At 42.0% G+C, this 27478-nt stretch overlaps 1 pseudogene; it reads right to left on the bottom strand.

The window, feature by feature from the left end:
* Nucleotides 1-3937: 3937 nt before the first annotated feature.
* LOC149176306 (chromatin remodeling protein DDM1 pseudogene) lies at nucleotides 3938-27124 on the bottom strand (annotated as a pseudogene).
* Between the last annotated feature and the right edge of the window lie 354 nt (nucleotides 27125-27478).

Raw genomic sequence — 27478 nt, 5'->3', positions numbered from 1 at the left:
ATGAATTTCATTACAGAAATTGTCTTTGTTTCAACGTCTTCACCTGTTACTTCTTGTTCAATTGAATCACATTCGCTCAACCACAATATGTACATTATTAGAGGGATGATTTTTGGTAGGATATAAATGGAAATTGTACTATCTTTTGTTACATAAGAACATGGAATTGGGTGGGATAAATTTTCTTATCTTACAACATTTTAAATTTATATGATATGTTGAAGGATTTTGTTTCACTTGATCCATTTGTTAATCTAGAGAATTATTGACTTTTATTGAATGTTTAGATGCTAAAGTAATTCTTTAACTGAACTAAAATATTTTGGTAGTTTGATTGTACAAATGTTAGAATTTTTTTTTTTCTCAGTAAAATTAAACTATTTCTATTGAGTAAAATATAGTACAATCATGAGAGACAAGAAACCGGCAGACCGAAATGATGAAACTATCAACCTCGGTCCCAAAGAAAGAGTGAACCAATCACGGAGCTAGAACAAATAACTTGAGAGCAAAAACTGACTATTACCCCACAGGGGCAGTAACCTCAACACATTATTTTTTCCCTTTCTTTTTATTAACTTTTATCCAGCCATCCTGGGGAGTATGAGCTAAAACAACTTGAAGACTGGAATTCTCCATCAGGGAGATCACCTTATCTGATTCAGAAGAGGAGGTCTCATGGACCTGTTTCTAGGAGATTGCTGTGACAGTGTTGTGCGTAGGAGTATTTGTGGACGGATCCATCGTCTGAGGTGCCTGGTCCGGTTCTGAATCGCTCTCCTCATCTTCCGAGCCTGAGGAATCCGAGCTCACTAGCGGAGAACAAGGGGTCCAACGCTTGGGTTTGGACTTTGCAAAGTTTCCCTTTTTCGATTTTGCAGGCAGCGATGGGCAAGAATTCTGCAGGTGCCCTGTTAGGTGACAGTGGCGGCAGCAGAAGGCAGTGTTTTCGTAATCCAGGTTCTGGGTCCAGACATAGTCATTGATCTTGAGATTGATTTGCTCTGGCAGTCCCTTGCTTAGATCTAGTTCCACACATATTCTAGCATATGTGTAGAGACCTTGTTGTTCCCGCGTGTAATCTCCCATTAAAAAGCTGCCCAAGGTGTTGCCTATGCTCCTATAGACTACTGTATGCCACAAGTGAACTGGAAAGTTTGGGAGTCTGATCCAGACAGGGGCTTTGGTAATGACTGCAGAAGCTGGGTCAAAATCTGAGAACCATGGAGTTATGAAGAGTCCTGCTGTACCCATGAACCAAGGACCTTCTTCTAAGGCCTTTTCATAGTGCTTAAGACTGTCGAACAGAACTATGAAATATCCTTTTGAGCAAAAGAAAACCTTGCAATGGTGAGTCTAGTTGTCATTGATCCAGTCATAAAGGTCCTTAGAGCGCGGCCAAAGCCCATTGAATATGAAAATGATGGCCCTTTCAGCAAATCTTTGAATGTCATCTGCAAGGTCAGGGTGGGAGATCTCAACAGAGGGGACCTCCTCTAACTTGTCAACTAGAAAAGGCTTAGGTTTGGGAGGTTCAGGGGAGATGGGTATCTCAGAGCGAACTGCAGCTTTGTAGGAGTAGGGAGGAGCAGAAGAAGATTGACCTGCAGCGCCACCTCTCAAACGAAGGGAAAACACTAAAGAGCTATTATTTTTTATGTTGTAAGAAGAGAGGGGAAGAGGATCATCGAGTTGTTTACCTTGAAATATAAGTCTCTGTAGGGCAGAGGGGATCCCGAATCGACGTTCCAGATTTACTTTGAGATTTTGCACCAGATCTGAAGGGTGTACCCATTGCAGAGTGGTCTTGCCTGAGATCTGTGTGATTTGAACCTGAAAGGGGGCAGAGAAATTTTCAGAAACTTTCTGAAGCAGCACAGGGCCAGAGGCTTTAGGGTCTCCTATCTCTTGACGCACTGGAGGTAGAGGGGGAGGAAAAGGCTTTTGCCGATAGTAGCTTTCGCTCTAGCCCAGATCCGCTACAAAAGAAGTCTCTCGAGCCGGAGACTCTGACAGAGATCTCATTTTCAGGTTCGCACTATCAAGGGTTTCAGAATGTGAAATTTCTGAAACAACTTTGTTAGTATCAGGCGTCGAACATGAAGGCTGAGTCAGAGGCAATGCCACCACAATCTTTAGATCCGAGAATATTGATGGCGAATCAGACGTTCCATTCTCCAGATGGGCATTCTCATCTGATAGCTTCTTCGTGCTTTCTGCGGGAGAAGAAGGGCACCTATTCGTGAAGGGTTCGATGCCATTATGGTGGGTTCCCTTCTTTCTTTCACTAAGGGAGAGAAAATCCTCCTTCCTCTTGTATCCGCCATTGCTGAGCCTCTGCAAGCGATTTGGCAGCGATTTTCCGAAGAGCAGCTTGTGAGACTTGCTGCGGGTAAGCCTGGGGAGTTTCTCCATTGGCGGGAGAAGGCGGCGAGCCAGAACTGCGAGAGATCCGCTAGGTTTTCGCCCCGACCACATTACACACGGAACTGAAAGCGGAATCTGTGTCTTGCCAACAGTCTTGGCATCGCCAAGAGCCACAACCTCTCCCCCTTCGGGTCTTTTTTGAGATGTGGCGGGTAGCAAGATACCGCCTTGGTTTTTCTCTTCCACCTGCTTAAGTTTAATCAAAACTCGGTCACCCAGGGGCTTCAATGTAGAAAACTTGGAAGCCATGGAAGTTGTAGCCCTGACAGAGAGCGTGGTGCAGGAAAAGCGTCTAAGAGACACTAAGGACGACGCCATAGATGGCTTGCTGGGAAAAGCCGGTCTGAGGCCCTCGTAGGACTTCAGAGTAGGGCTCCTGCCCATTTGAGAGGTCGCCATTTCGAAACGCAGGAAAGCTCGAGAATCTTTACCCCGACCACAGGAACGAGTGGTTTAAGTCGGTTTAATGTACAAATGTTAGAATTATTGGAGAGAACTCTTCAATTTAACTAAAAGATTTTGGAAAATTGGTTGTACAAATGTTAGCATAATTATTTTTAATATTTAAATTGAAGCTTAAGTTTCATTGTTCCGATTAAACATATTGCTTTATTACTAGAACTATTAGAAATATTGGTTGTAATGACTTGTACTCATGGCGCTTTGGTAATGTTGTTGATGGGTGTTGCTGAAATGTGAAGTGATATTTAATTAGATATTTGTTTACCTTAATTTATTATATCTCACATATATGAAGGGTCTCTTTGTAGATAAGTATTATATTTTTGAATAATGTGTTTTCAAATGTGATGGCAGTCCAATTTGTTGATCTGTGTGTGCAAATTGTTTTAGAGTACAAACCTGCTAAAATATTTGTATCTTGTTTTCCAATGGATATTTTTTCAAAAGGACTTTTTTCTGCATGACTTAGATTATATTCATTATAACAACAATACTTAGTCTTATTAAAGTTTTATTTTCTTGATTATGAAAACTAAAATACAACTTTTTCAAATTAACAATCCTATCAGCGTCTTTGTACCTTTTGGGGCAATTGCAAGTTACGCCGAAGGCATTTTCTTTATGGATTTTCATGTCCAAACATTGTTCAATGATTTGGCTTTCCATTGAATGGTATTTGACCATGTGGTTAGTCCATAAAACACAACCACATCGCTACTGCTCTTCCATTTTGCCGGGATATTGTCCCTGATCTTCCATTTCGATATGTTGAGGAACCCAAGTAATGTGATATGACAATACTGCATCTGGAGATAAGCCATGTGAGCTCGATCAAAAAAACCCATTTCAATGTCTTTCCATCGGGAGTTTCATGGGCACGAAACATCCCATTCATCAGCATTAAGAACAATGATCAATACTTTGCGATGGGTTTCTTCCTCAACTTGTCTCTCGCTCCTCTTGTGGACGTCCTATTCCCAAAATAGGAGAACAAAAGGGCCATTAAAATTTTATTGTTCAAGTCTCTATTATGAGAAGAGAAATTTTGCTAGCCTTCAATTGAAGAAAACATAATCCTACCTTGTCCACTACATATTGCTACCTCCCAACCAGGTCCCTTGAGAGGAAGAGTATCAGCATTTTCACTTGAATGTTCAGCTGAATCGTTTAGCATATCAGAGCGGTCCATCAACTTGACAAGATTTGATTCACTAATTTCACACTCAATGAGTTCCTCCTCTTCATCTTTTTCTTGCTGGATCAAAGTAAGTAGATTCGATTCCTCTGGCATGTTGGTATTCCGTTCCTGACGAAATTGTCCTTTCTCAAACACCAGGTGCTCCAAATTTAACTTACAAAACACTAATGTAAGCATGCAAACCTCCATAGAGTGGGTTGTGATTAGCCTATAAACATGTACAGGTCGTGTTTGTCCAATCTTGTGGCATCGATCCATAGCTTGCATATCCATTTGAGGATTCCAATCACTATCATAGATAATACAAGTGTATGTAGTAGTGAAATTAATTCCAAGACCACCACCATGTGTGCTTAGCAAAAAGATACAAAATTTTCTATTTGAGTCATTGAAATCCCTTATTTGATTTTTCCTATCCTCCAACTTAACACTTCCATCAATGTGACAAACCTCATATCCTCTCACACTTAGATAGTATTCCAGCAAGTCAAGAACTTTAGTCCATTGAAAAAATATCAACCTCTTGTGTTTCTGAGCTTTCAAATGCATTAATAGCATGTCTAGAAAACCAAATTTACCACACCGCTTAACCAACTACTCCACTGATGCATATTCAAATGATTGATCAAATTGTGACTCCAAAAGATCACAGTGGTTGCAATTCTTTCGCAGTTGAATCATCAAATTGTTCAACTTTCCCTTTAGGCCTGTACCATTTCCTGATTTATTGTGCAAATAAACCTCAATTGTTTTGTTGAACAAATGATCTTGGATCTGCTTATTATGTTCTGTCATATCTACATATAAAATTGTTTGTTTTTTCCTGGGAAGGGACTGCTCAATCTCTTCTTTCAGCCTTCTGAGAAGAAATGGTCTAAGGATCAAATGAAGCTTCAAAATTACTTGAACTCTTCTTTTCTCTTCAATTTCTTAATGCTTCATTCGATTGCTTTGTTTCCCAGCTAGATCAAAACAAGATTCAAACTCTTCACCTGATGTGAATATTTGAGGCAAAATGAAATTCAACAAGGACAAAAGTTCTGCCAAATTATTTTGTAGGGGTGTTCCAGTCAAAAGAAACTTATTTTCAGCAGGTAAGGTTTTCAATTCCATCAGCAATTTGAGGTTGGACTTTTTTAATCGTTGTCCCTCATCAACAACTATATGTTTCCAATCATAGCAAGACAAAGCTTGCTGTCATTCAAAATAACCTCATATGAAGTGACAATAACACGGAATGTTGGGCCCACTGTGTGAGTGTTGGCTTGAGGGGGTCTGACCTAGGTTCAGGGTTATTTAGCCAAACAAATCCTTGTACTACTGGCCCTTTCGGCAACAACCCGTGGAGCACGGACTGAGGTCTCACCCGAAGCAGTATGGGAGGATGCTGGAACTAAGTTTCCACACCCTTGAGATGTCTGAGGGGTTTATTTAGTCCAACTATCAATATCTTCGCATAGGTCACTTCCCTCACTTTCCTGACCTACGAGGCCTTTGTGCCTTGTTATACTTGACTTTGCGCAACCCTAACAAGGGGCCGAGGAGGTTTCACACTGCTAAAGCAGTGATCTGCGCTATTTCCCCATGTCACACCACGGATCTTACTTATCTTCTTATAATAGTTAGTTATATTTGCGTAAACATATACTTTATATTATATTCACTTAGTCAACACATTCATATAAGTTCGCACAGAAAATAAACAGTAAAATTGCAATTCATACCCAATATACTTCAATGCATAAAATAGGAAAAGATACACATAAATATTGTAAAACTTCTCTTTATTAAAGCTTCAATCGGTTACAGACTCAAGCTGCCCTGCACACTCAGTTGTAGGGGTCCGCGCACTCTACTGTGGACTACTAGGCCTCTATGCACTTAGTTGCAGAGCCTTCTCCTACTCTACTACCCAAAGACTCGACTTTACAGTTAGACTCAATGCTTCCTCATTATATCTTCCATGGATGGATTGATTGTCTTTACACTTAGAGCCTCTCTCTTCAGCCGACACTACATTCCAAAAGTAAGGGCGGACAACCCTATGACTTAATTACAACTTCGTGCTCCATGCCCACAAATCGTGGACTCTTTACATCAGACTTAATCAAAACTTGCCTTGGGGGGGATCCCGCGATTTGTGGGCGCGGAGCGCGAAGTTGTAATCAAGTCATAGGGTTATCCGCCCTTACTTTTGTAATGTAATGTTAGCTTGAGAGTTCTTTAGCCATGGGATTTTATAAATAGATCGAGGCTCTAAGTGTAAAGAGAATGAATAGAATATAGAAGATATAATGAGGAAGCATTGAGTCTAAAGTGTAAATTCGTGTCTTTGGGTCGTAGAGTAGGAGAAGGCTCTGCAGCTGAGTGCGCAGGGCAGGTTGAGTCTGTAATCAGTTGAAGCATTAATAAAGAGAAGTTTTACATTATTTCTGTGTATCTTTTCCTGTTTTATGCATTGAAATATATTGAGTACGAATTTCAAGTTTATTGTTTATTTCTACGCGAACTTATAACATATGGTCCCAGCCAATGCATTTTGAACTTTCCTAGGAATTTATCAAACTTAATATCATATAGTAACACCAAATCATTCACCTTGAAGGTGCGCAACTTAATATGTCGATCGTGCCAGGCCTTTTCACGCTGATTTTGTACCTGCTGATGGAATCCAACCAAAAATTGTTCCTCTTCGAGTTCCTCCAACTGCATGAGCCTCTCCTCTAGGCTCCGTGGTCCGTCATACTTGTGAGCACTACTATGTGTGGAATAGATATAATATATTCCATTGGGATTACAATGTTTGCTCCATAGGCTAGCCTAGCCATCAGTTTCTTTCACGTTGTCCTATAAACCCACAAAACTGCTGGTATGTGTAGGTCCCAATCACTTCGCTGCACATTATATACCCTATTTAGTGCTTCGCATAGTTCGTTAAATGGTTTTACATGTGTAACCTTTTGTGCACTCGTTCTTTCCACTCTCTGTTGTTCCAACTCGAGGGACTGTTCGCACAATTTCCTCCCCAACACATGCTTATTGACTGTGTTCCCTAATGCGAAGTCCATGTGCATCCACGCAGGTTGTTTACCATATGCCTATACCCACCTGAACAGATGCGCGCATGGATCATCCCGTACATTGTATTTATTTGTTAGTCGCATCTTAGGCTTCCCAAAACGAATGTGCATCATTCTCTGGCATTCGCATGAGTCCTCAAAGCTTCTTTGGTGTGTATCCCACCACCTTGTAGGCGTAGCGCGCAGTACCCACTTCAAAGCTTCGAACCGTTGTTTTTCAGGCACCTCCATTTCAAATATGTCTAAGAAAGCATCTACCTCACCTGATCCATCATAAGTAGGCAAAGCTCTCACTTCTGTCGATACGCAGTGCAATGATCTTGTCATCATGTTACAGCTCAGCATTGTTACCTCGTGTAACCAGTTCTGCCATCACTCTATCTCTTCATCTGAATCCGACGTACAAGAGCTTTTGGGCTCCCATGAGATTTGTCCATCTGCGGTTGGATTTATCCAGTCTTGCTCTTGAGTGGTTATCTTGTAGATGTAGTCCAAATCATTGTCGCTTTCATAGTCGCGCGTCAGCTCTGTGTAGTGCAATCCTTCTGCAGGGTCCAAAGGTATGACTATGCGCAAAGAATTTTTCTCAAAAATCATCTTGCGCTTCTTCGAATTAATCACCTCGTTCATGTCAGTGGCCCAATCGATTCCTAAGAGCGTGGGGTAGGGATTGCTGCCATAAACAATCTCTATCACTTCAAAGTTTGCTAGCGTGCTTGCCCCTTCAATATCCACGGTGATTCCCTACAATCTCCCCATAGGTATTATCTTTTGCTGGTTTGCCATTCGCAGCTGGATAGGAGGCCATTGTAGCATAGGCCTTCCCATGCGGTCCCATGTCTGCTTCAGCAAAACATTCTCGTCCGATCCTGGGTCTAGAATTACTTGGTCCATCTCATATTCTCCAATCTGCGCGGTCAGCCTCATTTCTCTTCCCATCCTTGTCGCATGCTTTCCAATCTTCCAGACTACACACGGTTCTCCTAGCGCGGTCCTAGCGTATCTGTTAATGAGTTCCTGGAATCCGTTTACAACCTTACTGTCACGCAGTAGCTTCATGCATGTTTTTAGGAATGTCGTAAGCATAGATGGGTCCATTTCCGGCTCTGATATATCTTTTCTTCCTGAAGTGGAGGCTTTAGCGAATCTCTTCTTAGCTTCCACGAAGGTTTCCTTAGCACGCTCCAAATCAAACTCTACTTCTTTCGTTAGAGCCTTACGAACCCAAGTACTATCTTCAGGTTGCTTGCCTTTATCATATCTCGTCGTAATTCCACTTCGGATCACAATGTTCACATTTGGATCTTCCTCGCGCGACTCAGACCTCATCATCTGCAGGTTCTTAGTTAGGGGAGGTTGGAGCGCTCCCTTGTCGTGCAACCTAGCTATTAGTGTAGGAAAATCCTCCATCTCGTGATCAAACAAGGTACAATATAGACATGATGGACATGTTGGATTCGTAAAATCATGGGCATAATGTCCTGGCCCTCCGCAATTGTAACATATTAGCTGTTCGTGACCTCTTCCAGGTCCTCCTCCACCTCGGCCTCGTCCTCACCCTTGAAATCCAGTTCACGACATTACTGCATTCTGTTCAAGCAGCCGCGTTTCATCCTGAACCCTATAGGTGGGAGTTCTATCAATCATCAGCTCATAACTTCTACAAGTGCACTCATCGTGTCCAACCGATCTACAAAAATTATAGAACAACTGTTGCGAATTTTGTGTGTACTTCTGTAACAAATGGCAGTTGTCCTTATCATGCTTTCTTCCTATTTGACAAATTGCACACCACAAAGAAGGCATCACGCTAGGTCTTTCTTGTGCCTCTGTGTTATAGACATTTTTGTGCCCTACAACACCAAGCATGAAATTTCCATAAACCAAGGGCTCCTAAGTCCCTAAAAGTGTTGTTCTAACCCCTAAAGGAACAAGGTCAACAAATTACAGCTTCTCCCAGAGGTTCTCCATGAAAAACTACTCAAAATTGGTCAAAACAGGATCATTGCAGCTGCTCCACTGGCTAGGTGCGTTGCATCTGACCCAAATGCACTGTGGGGGTGCGTTGCATTTCAAAAGTCCCTTCTGTAGGGTGCGATGGGCAAGAAATGACAAATGGCAGTGTCATTCCGCGAGGTGGAGAGGCAATGGAAGCTTCCAGAATCTTCTCCTGTGACACTTGCCTCACTGAATTCGACCAAGGATGAGTAAGAGGCCCTCAGTCTCCAAGTGGAAGCAAGAACTGTCAGAGAGAAGACACTAATCAAATCACAAGATGACTCATCCTCCTTACAGATATCTATATATGGATCCCTCATCCCAGAGATCCAGAGGCTGGAATTTTGCATATTGTAAGGAATTACTGTTGGTTTCTAGAGATAAAACATCAGATTGTTGGGTGATCTAACCTTTGTTTGAGGTGAAGAGGGGCTTCTTTGCTGGGAGGTTGATGCTGGGTCGGAACAACTGGTTGTAACTCCTCTTGGATCTTTTCTTGTTTATCAATAAAAGCTATTTGAGTTTTCCTCCATGCTTTTGTATCATTGATGCTTGTTATATTTGTATGGCCAGTCTACATCTGATCCTAGATTGTTTATGAATATAGATCCATGTCTTTGTATAGTGCCATGCTTCTCTGATCTTACAGGTACTTTATGAAGCTGGGCGTGCAAGGGAGCAGGTAGCCGGGGACTATCAAAGGAGAGAGGGATCGAATCAAAGGATTAGCGCAAGACAGAGGTTGGTATTTCTATTCCTCTCTATCTATAATTCATAAAGGAAAAACATAAGTAGCTTTTCTCTGTTTGTTTCTAAGGCAGCTGTGACACCTTAGTGGGATATAGCAGTTCTAAATAGACACTTTTCCCTGTAACAAAATGGCGACTCCGCTAGGGAGATAATTAGTTTGTTTGTTTATCATTCTTCATTGTTTGTTTCATAAACTTATAAGTAGCATTCGAACTACATTTGCCATAACAAATGCAAAGTAGATAACTGCTGCTTCAATCCATCCACTGGATCTGTTTATGATTTAAACAACTGATTCACAAACTATCTGATTGCCCTTGTGATAGCTCTTAGATCCTCCTTAGATCTACCCCTGATTGTTGCATTACTGATTGCTTTTTACTTGGCCAAAAACCAAGAATTGAACTGCAAACTTTGACCTAGAGACCGAACAGAGTCTTGTTTCTGGCCCAGCGCAGGTATTGTTCAGAGATTCTGAATTTCAGCGCACTTCCCGAGTGGGCAACCTGCGCTGCATTTCAGATTCTCTGTGTTACAGGTGCGCTGATCAGACTAGCTCTGTGTAGTTGTGGTTTCTGTGGATCATTCTTTCCAGTTCTATTCCTGAATTTTGCTGCGTGTGATTAGTATATGTCTGTTTGAAACCCCTTTTCCTTGCTATTATTCCGCCTCCTCTGTACAAAATAACTGTAGATGTTTTTGTGTGTTTGTTGAGTCATTTACAATTTTCCTTTGCAAAAGTAGCATAGTCGTACTGTCGTCCTTTGATTTGAATCTGTCGCAAGTGTTGATTTCGATCATAGGAGAAAGTTTGATTGCTGTTGATGGTCGATTATCCTGTTACTATTGCTTTTGGTCTGAATTTGTAATTTTCTAGTGTCAAAAACAAGTATTCATTTCAAAATCGTAAAGTGTCGTAATCGTCTCTATTTTTGATTTCGAAAAGGAGCTTGTTTATATTTGTCGCTTGAAAAGAAATTCAGATTTGTACATCAACTTTCTTTTTAAGCATCTATATATTAAGAAAGTCGAAAAACAAATACATGCATGTGCATTTGCATATAGACAGTCTGTTTGGCTTAATTTAGGAAAGTGCATTTACAGTGTGCTCTTTGCTCTTTGTGAAAAGATTCTGTCTTTCTTTTCCCTAGCAGCTAGGATTTTCATTGCACAAAAGAGATAAAAAGTTTGTTTATCATCTTTAGATTGCATTTTAGGAATTACATCTACATCTCGTGGTGAACCCGAAAGGCAAACTTCATAAACAAGATCAACTTAAAATAAATTCAATGAATCTAACAACGCTTTGGAACTTAACGCACAACATTTAGAGGTCTAGGCTAGAGACGTATTCCGGCGTCGTAAAGCCTGGTAACTGTTGTTCTCAATGATGGTTGGGTGATTCCTCCACTTTGAGACGATAAGTGCCAGTACGGACTTGTGCTCCCATGTACCGTCGAGTATATTTTGGGAGACCCCTATAGGCTTAAATCCTTTATCCATAGGAAGCCGTGTCTACCGCCCTATCGATCACAATGCACTGAACACATCATTTGGGAAGATTGACTGCCGTACCGTAAAAAGTATTTTGCAGTTTTGCGATTGGTTTGGTACTCCCTCTACCTAGACTTCCAGAGTAGTCCCTTTCGTTCCTTTTCAGACTCCTTAATGGAAAAGGTCCATCTGAGCACTTGTCACTTCAGGCTCATTAAAAATCGAAGGAGACTAGAGTCATCTTTTGTTTTTTCTCAACTCTTAAAAACTGAAAAAACAAGTTGTGTCAAAGCGTCTAAAATTTATTTTAAACGGAATATTCATTACCCCTTTCCTACGTTGATCTTGGGTTGAGAAAATGGAATCCACCAACCAAGGAATTCCCCTTGGAGGAAATCCTATTCCCTTCTCCTCTTGGGGAGATGTTGGTGCACCCCATATGGCCACATTGTCGCTTCCAGGACTGACAATTGGTTTGCCTGTATGGCTCTTCTCAACCTCTGTCGTTCAGAACACCACGATTCCTGAACAATCGAATCAGCAAATAGACGAGTCCAGAGTTACCCACCAACCTTCTACTTCCTCTAATTCTTCCTCTCCTCCTTCCTCTTCGCTTGATGGGGCTGGTAAAGTCAAAAGTCAAGTACCTAAGGAGAAGAAGGAAAAGAAGAAGAAAGAGAAGAAGAAGAAAGAGAAGAAGAAGAAAGAGAAGAAGAAGAAGGAGCCAAAAGCGAATGGGGGCAAACGAGTGTCGTCTAACGAAAATCCACACACTGCACCGACCAGACCTAAATCGCCATGTGTCATTTGCAAGGGAGACCACTATCACAGAGATTGTCCTTGCATCCCTCGGATCTTAAGGGACTGGTCTCCTCGTTTGCACAACCCAGTGTCGTCAACCTCTGATAATCATGTTGAAAACACACCGTCAACTAGTGAAAGTGAAACCCCAGGACAAAAAGGAAAATATAGATTTCCTTGTAAACTGTGCGAAGGCGATCATGCCGTCCACCGTTGTCCCTTCTTAGACGAAACTAAAATATTTTTGGATGATCGTCTGGTTTCACCGTTATGACTTCCTCCTGGATATAAAAAACTCTTACCGAGTTCGTCACTAGTTGAAAATTCGGCTGGCCCACTCAGGTGGTCGGCCGAAGCATCTGTCATTGAAGATAAACCATCTGAATCCATACAAAACGAAAGTCAAAAGGTCGAGGCGGCAATTGACCTGGTCTTGCCTTCGGAGGTTCCATCTTCAGATGATACAGTCAATGAAGAGAACAAGGATGACACCGTCCAAATTCTTTTCATAAGCACAGACTCCAACGAACATGGGGGCAATTTACCCATTCCTTTACCGCAGGAAGGAAGTTCATCAGAGTCGTACCCAGCCGTCTATTCGGTCCCACCTCCAAGCAACCTAGTTGTCTCCTTCGACTGGAATCAACTAGGCAGACCCCGTTTACCGGCCAGTATACCAGTCCGGATTATTGTTCAAATATATAGAATGGTTATGGCTGGTACCATCATAGATGAGGGGGCTTCTGTGAGTATCCTTTCCTCAACTGCTTGGAAAGCGCTTGGTTCGCCATCGCTTTTGCCTGACATGAGAAATCTAACAGGCTTTGATAAAGGAACCAGTCGACCATTAGGGATCCTTCCCAATGTGCCCATAACATTGAGAGGGAAAACCGTTCACATGAACGTAATGGTAGTTGAAGGACCCCTAGATTACAATCTACTCCTTGGGCGAGACTATATTTATTGCATGGGAGCAATTGTCTCCTCACTCTTTAGAGTAATGTGTTTTCCGCACGAAGGAAGAGTGGTCAAGCTCGTGGACCAGCTTTCATTTCCCAGATCACGCATAGAAAATAGTCATATACCATCCCTGAATGGTCTTTTCACGCAAGAAATGTCTCAATATCCAGTCCATCCACCCGATGAGCGCAAGTGATTCGGGGGGACATGACTGAAACCCATGGGGCATGCATCCTGGTCTGCTTCGGCAGGAAAACTTCAGGTATAGGGTAGGTTTTCGTGAGAGAATATGACCTCCGTACTCCTGTCCATGATTGGAAGGGGGAGTTGGACTGGAACAAGATTCTCTTGTCAAAGTTATGTGAGTTGGCGAGCACCGCCGCTCACCTTTGTTTATCTCGGTAGACATCGCTGAAGAAGTGTTTTGTTTACGCCATAAATAGAACAATCTTTGGTAACCTGTAAGAGGTAGGCCTCTCTCGGTAAAACAAATTTTTTAACGGAATAAAGAAGGGGTAACCTTGAAACTCTGTTTTATACCTGGGGGCATGCAAACCTTTTGGAGTGCAAGAAAAGAGCGATCATTTATCTGTTTTTTGGATTGGTCGTTTCCTAACTTGCATAAAGAAAGGATGTGGGGAAAAACTCTAAAAGTTTCCGTTTTATATGAGACATTCTTATCACAAGACTGGATTAATCGAGCAGTGTTACTGCAAGGTTCAAGCTCGTTAAAAAATAAACCCGCATCGAGCAGTTTTAGCACATAGTTCAAGCTCGTTAAAAAATAAACATCAGACATGAGCAAATGTTTCCACCCGCGTTTAAGGTCGTTAAAAATGAACTATTCCCCGGTAAATAACCATCGTGAATGTAGTACTTCAGCCATTAAAGCCTTGGTCGTGTTTGCACCATCACCTCCAATTTTGCATTGGCCGATCATTCACCTCCATTTGATTGTTTACCCATTTTGAGGAACAACAGCGAAGAGTGATTTCACTAGCCATCCTTGTGACACTACCGTGATTGGGAAATTCCAAACCTTACCTGGAATCAGCTGCTACCCGTTTTATCACTCGTTCCTCAAAAGACGAGTCTCCTTTAAGCTCTTTTCAACTGACTTGTAAAATATGAAAAGATTGCCGAGCCATTGGCCTCTCCAGCTCGTTAAAGGGATAGGAAGTGCTATCCCTCTAGATTTTAATCTTTTTGGACCTGAGGGATTATTACACAAAAAGATCGAGCGCTTGTTTTGTTCAGCTCGTTAAAACTATCAAAAATTCATCCCTTCTGTATTGTTTTATACTTTTTCGGACTCAAGGGATTAGATGACGAAAAAGGAATTTTGGAGTTACCTTTATGTTCCTTTTTAGACTCTCTAAAATTGAAAAGGACCGAGTTATCTTTGTCGTTAAACTCGTTAAAAAGATTAATAGCGACAAACTTGTCTTTAGACGAGAACGAGTTTCACTATTGCTAGGCTCGTTAAAACATAGCGATGGGTTTGCCCGAAGGGAAAATTATAGAACAAGCATATGTTATCCTCCTCAAGCTTGACAAAAATAAAGAGGTACTGGTCAGCAATGACTGGGGAAAAATTCGGAAGAAAACTCAAAGAAACTTTGCTGGTAGCAAGTCGCTCTTGAACATGACACTTCCGCTCCGTGTCCGAGTGGGTTGGGTTGTTTCATTCACCGGTCACATCACCATGGTCACGCCATACCATCCACATTTGGGGTTAATGCTACCAATCCATCACATCAGTGTCACCGATATGTTCAAGAGAAGTCATTCAGAGAATTCACCTGTGTCTCACCCACTACCATACATTATACTCCATTCTTTCATGACCGCCACCCTGAACCTTATATCACCAGATCGTTTTCACCTCCATCAAAATCATTTGCTCTGTTCTGTGTCATTGATGTGGGATTCATTAGGCCCTCCTGTGATGGATCACTTCTTGTTGACATCAGTTCATTATCCAAAAAGTTGATCTAGGAGCACCCCATTCAGTACTTTGAAGCTTGCATGCCTCAATGGCAAGTTTCTCACTTCTAGCGACAGGTTTACATCAATGGCCTTCGACTGAAAGATTTTGCGTGGTGTTTGACACCAAGTCCTTTATTCACACCACGTGAATTGTACTGCAGTACCTTGAGGGTCATTATCATTATCGGTGATTCCTCTCGTGCTTGTTAACAGTTTACATCATTGACTGGTAATCAAGCGATGTCTTTCCATGTTCGACTTCAGAACATTTCTCACATGGATCGACTTGTACTTCGAGTGAAGATCGGACGAGATTGAAGACCCCGGATCTAGTTTCATCCATTCGGGCTGCGATATATATTCAGGGAAATAAAGACATGAAATGTACATCATTGCAACACAGATAATCATCCTATCAAAAGGATGATGGCTCTATCAGAATCATCAGTCTACACTCAGACGGTTGTCTGTCCTATGTACATGAAAATGAATTTATAAAGCTGAGCATGGGAATGCCCGCCTCAGCTAGATCATGAAAATATTATAATGTATTGTATTGTATCTTATTATAGGTCTCCTGCCAGCATTGAAAGAACTTCGGATCCTCATAATAAAGCATTTCACCCGACACCAAAAGGTTAACGGCCTCATACTTTAGGGGGCAACTGTTATAGACATTTTTGTGCCCTACAACACCAAGCATGAAATGTCCATAAACCAAGGGCTCCTAAGTCCCTAAAAGTGTTGTTCTAACCCCTAAAGGAACAAGGTCAACAAATTACAGCTTCTCCCAGAGGTTCTCCATGAAAAACTACTCAAAATTGGTCAAAACAGGATCATTGCAGCTGCTCCACTGGCTAGGTGCGTTGCATCTCACCCAAATGCACTGTGGGGTTGCGTTGCATTTCAAAAGTCCCTTCTGTAGGGTGCGATGGGCGATAAATGACAAATGGCAGTGTCATTCCGCGAGGTGGAGAGGTAATGGAAGCTTCTAGAATCTTCTCCTGTGACACTTGCCTCACTGAATTCGACCAAGGATGAGTGAGAGGCCCTCAGTCTCCAAGTGGAAGCAAGAACTGTCAGAGAGAAGACACTAATCAAATCACAAGCTGACTGATCCTCCTTACAGATATCTATATATGGATCCCTCATCCCAGAGATCCAGAGGCTAGAATTTTGCATATTGTAAGGAATTGTTGTTGGTTTCTAGAGATAAAACATCAGATTGTTGGGTGATCTAAGCTTTGTTTGAGGTGAAGAGGGGCTTCTTTGCTGGGAGGTTGATGCTAGGTCGGAACAACTGGTTGTAACTCCTCCTGGATATTTTCTTGTTTATCAATAAAAGTTATTTGAGTTTTCCTCCATGCTTTTGTATCATTGATGCTTGTTATATTTGTATGGTCAATCTACATCTGATCCTAGATTGTTTATGAATATAGATCCATGTCTTTGTATAGTGCCATGCTTCTGTGATCTTACAGGTACTTTGTGAAGCTGGGCGTGCAAGGGAGCAGGTAGCCGGGGATTATCAAAGGAGAGAGGGATCGAATCAAAGGATTAGCGCAAGACAGAGGTTGGTATTTCTATTCCTCTCTATCTATAATTCATAAAGGAAAAACATAAGTAGCTTTTCTCTGTTTGTTTTTAAGGCAGCTATCACACCTTAGTGGGATAGAGCAGTTCTAAATAGACACTTTTCCCTGTAACACTCTGGTCTTAATGGCTTTGGTCCTCCTCCCGCGAGGTAATTCACAAACACCGGGCAATGGTCCTTGTCATGACCCTGACCCTTACATTTAACGTACCATACCTCTTTGCGCACTTCTGGCCAGGCTGTCCTCTCCTGTTTCAGACTCTACATCTCAAGCCATAAGTTTTTCAACTACGCGTGGATCTGCTAAACTCCCAAGTTAGGATCCTGTATCAGGGTCTCATGCAGCCTCATTGTGATCTCTAGGGATTCAGCCTAAGTTGTTAACCTCTGTTTGACAACACATTCCTCAAATGCGGCGTTAACGATGCTACAAACCATTCACGGTGCTGTCCATTTGTCAAATTCATATTAGCTTCGTGAATTGTGCACTTCAGTCTCTGATCTAACTCCCAAGGAGTCTCGCCTGGTAGCATTGTGATCTCTTTGAATCCAATGATCTATTATGCGTCTAACTTCAGCCTGCTAAGTTCTCTGTTCAACGCAATTTGGATATCTGCGATCCCCACATTCGGATTGTCATTAGAATGCTTAATATACCAAGTCAATGCGTGATCCTGCAGAGCACTAACCACCGTCGCTTTCTCTATATTATCAAAAATGGTTCGGATCTTCGTTTCTTACTCCCTTGAACACATGAAACTTTATTGTGCTTGCCATATTGACTCGTGGTGGTGGCAGAGGTGGTACGAGCGAAGGTGGAGGTGAAGGCGGTGAAGCTGGTGGTGGTGTGGGTGGGCTGGTATGTGCAGAATCCTCTGTCTTATCAAATTGATCGCACTTCTTGGTGAAACCTTCGTTAGCTCTCCCTCGTCTCCTGGCGGAGGTAAAATCAAAGGGCTATTCTCTGGTCCCTTTCTCCATTCGATTCTGTAGGTTTTTCTACTTTGTGTGGCTCCGGAAATCAAGGTAATCACATAACCCTCTTTTCACACAATAACATTTTAATCTAAGTATTCCGAGACTTCACGTACTTACCTCACGATCCTTTGAGAAAGCATCGTTTTGCCTCGCTATAGCTAACTGAAGTATGTACCGCGAACTTACCAATGAATCCTCCTATAATTCAATCAAGCCAATGATCAACAGTGTGCACAATCTTATGCTCCGATGCTTCCAATTTTCACACCACCTCTGCGGTCCACATAATAGGATTGTCAAACTTCCACCTTCCTTGGTTATCTTCTAGCTTTGCGATCCACTCGTACAAATCAATAGGGAAATATGCGAAGAAAATTTCGTGGATCTCTGTGTACAGGTGGCAGTCTAACCACTCTTCTTTTGATAGTCACAGATTCCTATTCTCCTACGCCGCGAACTCGTTAATTCTCCTGTCCAACCAACCTTCAATTTCCTTCTTAGTTGAATTATAATGATACGATATCAGACATCTCTATGCAAATTCCGGTCCCGGCAACAGAACCATTTGTTGGCTTGAAGGGGCCTAACCCAGGTTCAGATTTATTTAGCAAAAAAAATCCCTGTACTACTGGCCCTTTTGGAAACAACCTACGGAGTGCGGACTGAGGTCTCACCCGAAGCAGTATGGGGGGATGTTGTAACCAAGTTTCCGCACCCTTGAGATGTCTGAGGGGTCGATTTAATCCAACTATGAATACCTTCATGCAGGTCACTTCGTGCACTTTCTTGACTTGCAAGGCCTTCGCGCCTGGTTATATTCGCCTTTGCGCAGCCCTTAACAGGGGTTGAGGAACTTTCGTGCTGCTAGAGAAGCGATCTGTGCTATCTCCCCAAGTTGCACTATGGATCTTACTTATCTTGTTATAACCGTTAGTTATCTTTGCGTAAATAGATAGTTTATCTTATATTCACTTATTCAACGTATTCATATAAGTTCGCGCATCAAATAAATAGTAAACTTGCAATTCATACCCAATAGACTTCAATGAATAAACCATGAAAATATACACAGAAATAATGTAAAACTTCTCTTTATTAATGCTTCAATCGGTTACAGACTCAACTTGCCTTATGCACTCAGCTGCAGGGGTTTGCGCACTCAGCTGCAGACTATTAGGCCTCTATGCACTCAGCTGCAGAGCCTTCTCCTACGCATGAAGCGCGAAGTTGTAATTAAGTCATAGGGTTGTACGCCCTTACTTTTGTAATGTAATGTCGGCTTGAGAGTTCTACCCATGGTCCATAGACCATGGGATTGTATAAGTAGAACAAGGCTCTAAGTGTAAAGAGAATGAATCGAAGATAGAAGATCTAATGAGGAATCATTGAGTCTAAAGTGTAAATTCGTGTCTTTGGTTCGTAGAGTAGGAGAAGGCTCTGTAGCTGAGTGCATAGAGGACTAGTAGTCCGGAGCTGAGTGCATGGACCCCTACAGCTAAGTGTGCAGGGCAGGTTGAGTCTGTAATCAATTGAAGCATTAATCAAGAGAAGTTTTACATTATTTTTGTGTACCTTTTCCTGTTTTATGCATTGAAGTATGTTGGGTATGAATTGCAAGTTTACTGTTTATTTGCTGCATGAACTTATATGAATGTGCTGAATAAGTGAATATAATATAAGGTATCTTTTTATGCGAAGATAAATAATTGTTATAAGAAGATAAGTAAGATCCGCGGTGTGACTTGGGTAAATAATGTAGATCACTGCATTAGTAGTGTGAAAGCTCCTCAACCCCTGGTTAGGGCTACGCTAAGTTGAGTGTAACAGGGTGCGAAGGCCTCGCAAGTCAGGAAAGAGTGCAAAGTGACCTGCGTGAAGATATTCACAGTCGAACTAAATCAACCCCTCAGATATCTCAAGGGTGTGGAAACTTGGTTCCAGGATCCCCCCATACTGCTAAATAACTTAAGGGACCATTCATGCAATTGCCTTACCAACTCTCAAGCTGACACTACATTCCAAAAGTAAGGGCGGACAACCCTATGACTTGATTACAACTTCATGCTCTACTCCCACAAAACACAGAGTCTTTACATCGGACTTAGTCAAAACTTGGGCTTTAAGCCCCAAAACTTGCCTTGGGGGGTATCCCGCCCAACAAGCCCCCAAAACAACAGTGTGACTTGCCCTTGAGTCATTCCGTCGGTGCAGAGAACTTCACGTGGAGACCTCCCAACTCTGCTTGGACTACTGCAACGTCGGCAACACATTGAGCGACTACCTGATGTATCTCCAAGATGTGTTATTTAGATACCGCGGTCTCTGAACTGCTTCCCTTTATCTGCTCTTGCTCTTGCTTCCCCTGCATCTGTGCGAGCTCTTAGGCAGGGTAGTTTATAGTCCCACGCCTCCTTTCAACTGCATGGAGTTCTAAGACTGTGCTTCCCATGGCTAGTTAGGTGGCCGGGCGACCTGTATATGGTTTCAATTGACCATCAATCACTTTTCCTGCGAAAAGTCCATTTTTTAACTTGAATGTCTGCCTCGCACAGTTCACCATCTTCATCGCGCCATCATCAGTGATCCCTCTAATAATATACAGTCCAATCTAAGGCATCAAGCTGATCAACTCTCGGTAGTAGTCCCAAACTTTGTCAATGTAATCATGCGCACCCTATTTTATCACCATAGTTTTCTTATCGAGAAAATCCTTCTTTACTTATTCCTCAAGCTTCTTGACTTTCGCTTCCATTAGAGCGATTTTCTCCATTAACCGCACTCTTTCTTTCATGATTTCTTGGAGCCTAAGATCGCCTTGTTGGATCTCTTCATCAGGTCCCAAACGTTTTTCTTCGTTCAGCTGTGCGATCCCTTTTTCCAAGGCTCCGCGAATCGTTAAATCCATGGGTGCTACTATGTGCGGATGAGGCATAATATACTCGATTGGTATTACATCGTTTGCTCCATAGGCCAGCCTATAAGGCGTCTATCCTGTCAGTTTCTTACACGTTGTCCTATAAGCCCAAAAAACTATTGGTATGCGTAGGTCCCAATCATTTTGCTATGCATTATATACCTTGTTCAGTGCTCCGCACACTTTGTTAAATGCTTCTGTGTGGGTAACCTTCTGCACACTCATTCTTTCCACACTTTGTCATTCCAACTTGAGGGACCGTTTGCAAAATTGCCTCACCAACACATGCTTATTGATCGTATTCCCCAACGCGAAGTCCATGTGCATCCACGCAGGTTGTTTATCATATGCCTGTACCCACCTGGACAGATGCGCGTGAATCATCCCATACATTGTATTTATCTGTTAGTCACATACAAGGATTCCCAAAACGCATGCGCACCATTCTCCTGCATTCGCACCAGTCCTCAAAGATTGCTTGGTGCGTACCCCACCACCTCGCGGGCGTAGCACGCAGTAACCACTTCAAAGCCTCGAAACGTTGTTTTTCCGGCACTGCTCTTTCAAATATGTCCAAGAAAGCATCTACCTCACCTAATCCATCATAAGTAGGCAAATCTCTCATTTTTGTTGATATGCAACACAACGATCTTGTCATCATGTTACAGTTCAGTGTGGTTACCTCGTGTAACCGGTTCTGCCATTGCTCTATCTCTTCATCTGAATTCGACGTACAAGAGCTTTCACGCTCCCATGAGATTCGTCCATCCATGTTGGGATTTACCTAGTCTTGCTCTCGTGCAGTTATCTTTTAGATGCAGTCCAAATCGTGGTCGCTTTCATAGTCGTGCACTGGCTCTATGTAGCACTATCCTTCTGCAAGGTCCAAAGGTACGACTACGCACAGAGAATTTTTCTCAAAAATCATCTTGCGCTTCTTCATATTAATCACCCCATTCATGTCAGTGGCCCAATCGATTCCATGGAGCGCGGGGTAGGGATTGCTGTCATCAACAATATCTATCACTTCAAAGTCTGCTAGCATGCTTGCCCCTTCAATATCCACGGTGATTCCCTGCAATCTCCCCATAGGTATTATCTTTTGCTGGTTCGCCATTTGTAGCTAGATAGGAGACCATTGCAGTGTATGCCTTCCCATGCGCTCCCATGTCTGCTTCAGTAGAATGTTCGTGTCCGATCCTAAATCCAGAATTACCTAGTTCATCTCATATTCTCCAATCTATGTGTTCAACCTCATTTCTCTTCCTGTCCTCGATGCATGCTTTCCAATCTTTCGTACTACGCGCGACTCTCCTTCCGCGGTCCCATTGCATCTATTAATGAGTTCCTGCAATCCCTTTACAGCCTTACTGTCACACAGTAGCTTCATGTATGTTTCTAGGAACTTCGTAAGCATAGATGGGTCCATTTCCGGCTCTGATATATCTTTGCTTCTTGAAGTGGAGGCATTAGCGAATCTCTTCTTAGCTTCCATGAAGGTTTCCTTAGCACACTCCAAATCAAACTCTGCTTCTTTTTTCGGAGCCTTGTGAACCCAAGTACTATCTTCGGGTTGTTTGCCTTTATCATCTCCCATCGTAATTCCACTCCGGAGAACAATTTTCACATTTGGGTCTTCCTCGCACGGCTCAGACCTCATCATTTATAGATTTTGAGTCAGGGGGAGGTTGGAGCGCTCCCTTATCATGCAGCCTAGCTATCAGCTTAGGACTATCCTTTGTCTCGTGATCAAACAAAGTACAATACATACATGATGGACACATTGGATTCGTACAATCATGAGCATAATGTCTTGGCCCTCCACAATTGTAGCATATCAACTGTCTGTGACCTCTTCCAGGCCCTCCTCCACCTCAGCATTGTCCGCAACCCTGAAATCTGGTTCGTGCCACTCCTGTGTTCTGGTCAAGGGGTCATGTTTCAGCTTGAACTCTGTAGGTGGGAGTTCTATCCATCATCAGCTCATAGCTTCTACAAGTGCGCTCATCGTGTCCAACCGATCTACAAAAATTACAGAACAAATGTTGCGAATTTTGTGTGTAATTCTGTAACAAATGGCAGTTGTCTGTAGCATGCTTTCCTCCTATTTGACAAATCGCACACCATAAGGCAGGTGCTGTGCTAGGTCCTGCTTGCGCCTCCAATCTTAACGACATCGACCCTCCTCCCGTGAGGTAATTCGCAAACATAGGACAATGGTCCTTATCATGACCCTTACCCTTGTATTTTACGCACCATACTTCTTCACACACTTCTAGGTGAGTTGTCTTGTCCTGTTTCAGACTCTGCATCTCAAGGCATAAGTTTTTCAATTGCACGTGGATCTGTTGAACTCCCAAGTTAGGGTCCTGAATCAGGGTCTCATGCAACCTCATTGTGATCTCCAAGGCCTCTGCCTGAGTTTTTAACCTTTGTTGTGACAACGTGTTCTTCAAATGCGGCGTTAGCAATGCTACAAACCATTCGCGGTGCTGTCCATTCGTCAAGGTCATATTAGCTTTGCGAATTGTGCACTTCAGTCTCTGATCCAACTCCTAAGGAGTCTCGCTTGGTAGCATTGTGATCTCTTTGAATCCAATGATCAGCTGCGCCTCTAACTTTAGCCTGCTAAATTCTCTGTTCAATGCAATTTGGATATCCACGATCACCGCATTCGGATACATTAGACTGCTTAATATACCAGGTTAGCACACGATCCTGGAAGGCACTGAACAAAGTCGCTTTCTTTATATTATCATCTGTAACTCCCTGTGCTTCCCATTCAGCCCTTATCACAAACCAAAATTGGTCTGGATCTTCATTTCCTACTCCCTTGAACACAAGAAACTTTATCGCGCTTGCCATATTGACTTGCGGTAGTGGCGGAGGTAGTACGGGTGAAGATGGAGGTGAAGGCGATGAAGCTGGTGGCGGTGTGGGTGGGGGTGGTATGTGCAGAATCCTCTATCTTATCAAATTGATTGCACTTCTCAGTGAGAGCTTCACGAGCTCTTCCTCATCCCCTCACAGAGGTGAATCAAAGGGATATTATCTGGTCCCTTCCTTTGTTTCTATAGGTTTTTCCACTTCACGTGGCTCCAGAAATCAAGGTAATTGCATAACCCTCTTTTCACATAATAACATTTTAATCCAAATATTCAAAGACTTTACGTACTTACCTCGTGGTCCTTTGAGAAAGCGTCGCTCTGCCTCGCTATAGCTGGCTGAAGTATCTACCACGAACTCAATGATGAATCCTCCTATAATCTGATCGAGCTAGTGGTCAACAATATGCACGATCTTATCCTCTGATGCTTCCAATCTGCACACCAACTCTGGGGTCCACACAATAGGATTATCGAGCTTCCACCTTCCTTGGCTATCTGCTAGCTTCGCAATCCACTCGTACAACTCAGTAGGGAAAGATGCGAAGAAAATTTCATGGATCTTTGTGTACAGGTAGCAGTCTAACCACTCTTCTTTTGATAGTCACAGATTCATGTTCTCCTGTGCCGTGAACACGTGGATTCTCCTGTCCAACCAACCTTCAATTTCTTTCTTAGTCGGATTCCAATGATACGACGTCAGACATCTCTATGCAGATTTTGGTCCTGGCAACAGAACCATTTGTTGGCTTGAGGGGGCTTGACCCAGGTTCAGAGTGATTTAGCCAAACAAATCCCTGTACTACTGGCCCTTTCGGCAACAACCCACAGAGCGCAGATTGTGGTCTCATCCGAAGAAGTATGGGGGAGATGCTGGAACCAAGTTTCTCCACCCTTGAGATGTCTGAGAGGTCAATTTAATCCAACTGTAAATATCTTCACGCAGGTCACTTCACACACTTTCCTGACCTGCGAGGCCTTCACGCCTTGTTATACTAGACTTCGCGCAGCCCTAACCAAGGGTTGAGGAGCTTTTGCGTTGCTAAAGCAGTGATCTGTGCTATTTCCCCAAGTCACACCGCAGATATTACTTATCTTCTTATAACAGTTAGTTATCTTCGTGTAAACAAATACTTTATATTATATTCACTTATTCAACACATTCATATAAGTTCGTGCAAAAAATAATCAGTAAACTTTCAATTCATACCCAATATAATTCAATGCATAAAACAAGAAAAGATACACAAAGATATTGTAAAACTTCTCTTTATTAATGCTTCAACCGGTTACAAACTCAACCTGCTCTACGCACTCAGCTGTAGGGGTCTGCACACTCAGTTGTGGACTACTAGGCCTCTGCGCACTTAGCTGTAGAGTCTTCTCCTACTCCACTACCCAAAGACTCGACTTTACACTTAGACTCAATGCTTCCTCATTAGATCTTCCATGGATCGATTGATTGTCTTTACACTTAGAGCCTCACTCTATTTATGCAATCCCATGGTCCACGGACCATGGGTAGAACTCTCAAGTCGACACTACATTCCAAAATCAAGGGCGGACAACCCTATGACTTAATCACAACTTTGCGCTCTGCGCCCACAAATCGCAGAGTCTTTACATCGGACTTGGTCAAAACTTGGGATTTAAGCCCCAAAACATTCCTTGGGGGGGATCCCGCACCCAACAATGAGGCATGTGGATTTTCCTTAGCTCTTGTCACTCAATTGTGGATTCGTGATAGATTATAGCATTCATCCTTGGAAAAAACCTATTGATTTCATTCACCCAATTCGAGAGAGTTGAAAGAGGAGAAACTATTAAAAAGGGCCCATGCATGCCCGTCCCCTTGAGACTATTTAGGAGACTAATAGTCTGGTTTCAAGGTTATTTTTTTGTAGAGAGGAACACAAATGAATTTGAAGGAACTGAGTGAAGACAAAGGGCTTAGCCCTTACCCAACGTCACGACTGCGGTTTAGAGCCTATCATTGTGCCTTTTTTTTTTTTTCCTGAGACATTCATTTGGCTCTTTCTTCCCTCCATTGAAATGCACAAAGCCACAAGCCTACAAGGAGCATAATTATTATTAAAGCTTTTCGACATTAAAAAAGATAAATCGATTTTTGCTCAACATTTCATGGTGTTTTCTCTCTGAATTCCACAAGCCATCAAGGGCTTCTCAAATTGAAAATCAAAGGGTTTCAAACGTCATTAATTACATAAATCGTTTATAATTTTCAAAATGAATTTTCTGAGCCTACCGTGAACATTTGAAGGACTATTATTATGTGTTTTCCAGCGGCAAAGGGGTTTTGAAAATCCTCTTTTACATAAAGTGATTCCTAACCATCCTCTGGCAGGGTTTCATCACAACCTTTGGGTTCAACATAAATTTTTAGAGTCTTGTTCCATTGAAGAATTTACTTCAAGAAGGCTGTAGGCTTTTCATTCAGGCTTCAAACTTCTGAGGTTTTGTTTGGGTCTTAAGGGTTTTAAATGACTAAGGAGACCAATAGTCTGCATCGTCTTTACTAGACCCATTTGATCTGCCAGAATTCCATTGAGCCCATTTTTCAACAGAGAAATTAACCACTTTACACCCTTAATCAGCCATTTTCCACCCTTAATTTGATAGGACTTTAACGTTCCCTTGATCAATAGAGGAAAAAGTTCCATATGTTATTTCCAGTTCCTCACCTCCTCTGTTAAATTATCATAAGCTTGCACTGGGGTGCCTCCTATGCAATTATCAGTCATAGCATTGATAACATTTTTTGACTTTTTCTTTGTCTGATAAGCATTAGGGGATTTTTGAGGTCTAAAATGGGCCTCCTAAGAAAAATATACAACCAAAATAAACTTTATAAGAACCAATAGGATTCAAGATGATGATGTCAACCATGGGGGACGATTCACCATTTTTGGAGTAAAAAAGTACAAAGATTAAAAAGTAATAAAATAATAAAACTACTTTTTCAATTCGTATATTCAACTTATCTTCATAAGTTTTTACTCAAAATTCGAGCGAGAGTACTCATTGGATGCAAAATTTAATTCCTCATCCAAGGAGTACCCAATGTTGCATAGTTTCTATGGACCCTACTACACGAAAAATGAGAAATACATGAAAAACGTGATTGCAATCACGTTTTTCATGTATTTCTCTTTTTTTGTGTAGCAGGGTCCATTGAAAGTATGCAACATGGGTACTCCTTGGATGAGGAATTAAATTATGCATCCAACGAGTGTTTCTGCTCAAAGTTTGAGCAAACCCATATGAAGATAAGTTGAAAATATGAGTTGAAAGAATAGTGTTGTCTTTTTTCCCTCTAAAATTTGATGATGTAATATAATCTTATTTTATTATTTCCATTATTATTTTATAATTTCCTTAGGAGACCCATTTTAGACCTCAAAAATCCCTTAATGAGTCTGCATTATTAGTCACCATCTTACGCTTTCGAACCCTACCACTTTTCTTCATTGCACTTGATTTTTCATTTCCATTCTCACTTAGAATAAATGTGATGTCGTCCATATTTTCAAGTAGAAACTCTGAATAAAGTTGAGTTTGGCTAAAAAGTTCATCCAATTTGTTAAATAACACATGATCCATATGTTAACTCCCATGGCTCAGTTGCTTTTACATTTCTTTCTTTTCTCGCTTAACTCGTTCTTCTTCTAGGTGTTTCTCCTCCATGGCCATATCGTTTAGAACTTTCAATGCTTCACCATGAACTGATAAATCATTATCCTCTGAATCAACAACTGGCACTTCACTTCCAGACATTTCCTCATATTCTAAAACAAATGTAGGTGAATTGCATTTCCTTAAAGACTGGTGGTTGAATCCTTCTCCATTCTTTAAATCATTTGTCAATACCAATTCGACAATGGTCCAATCGCTCGATGGAGTATTAAGCTCTTCACCAGGATTCTTATC

Source organism: Pinus tabuliformis, chromosome 4_1 (assembly GCF_031772625.1).
Source record: "Pinus tabuliformis cultivar Carrire ecotype Pingquan chromosome 4_1, CPIR1, whole genome shotgun sequence".
NCBI classification, from domain to species: domain Eukaryota; kingdom Viridiplantae; phylum Streptophyta; class Pinopsida; order Pinales; family Pinaceae; genus Pinus; species Pinus tabuliformis.
Note: the sequence above shows the minus strand (reverse complement) of the source record. Positions and strands in the feature narration are given on the sequence as shown.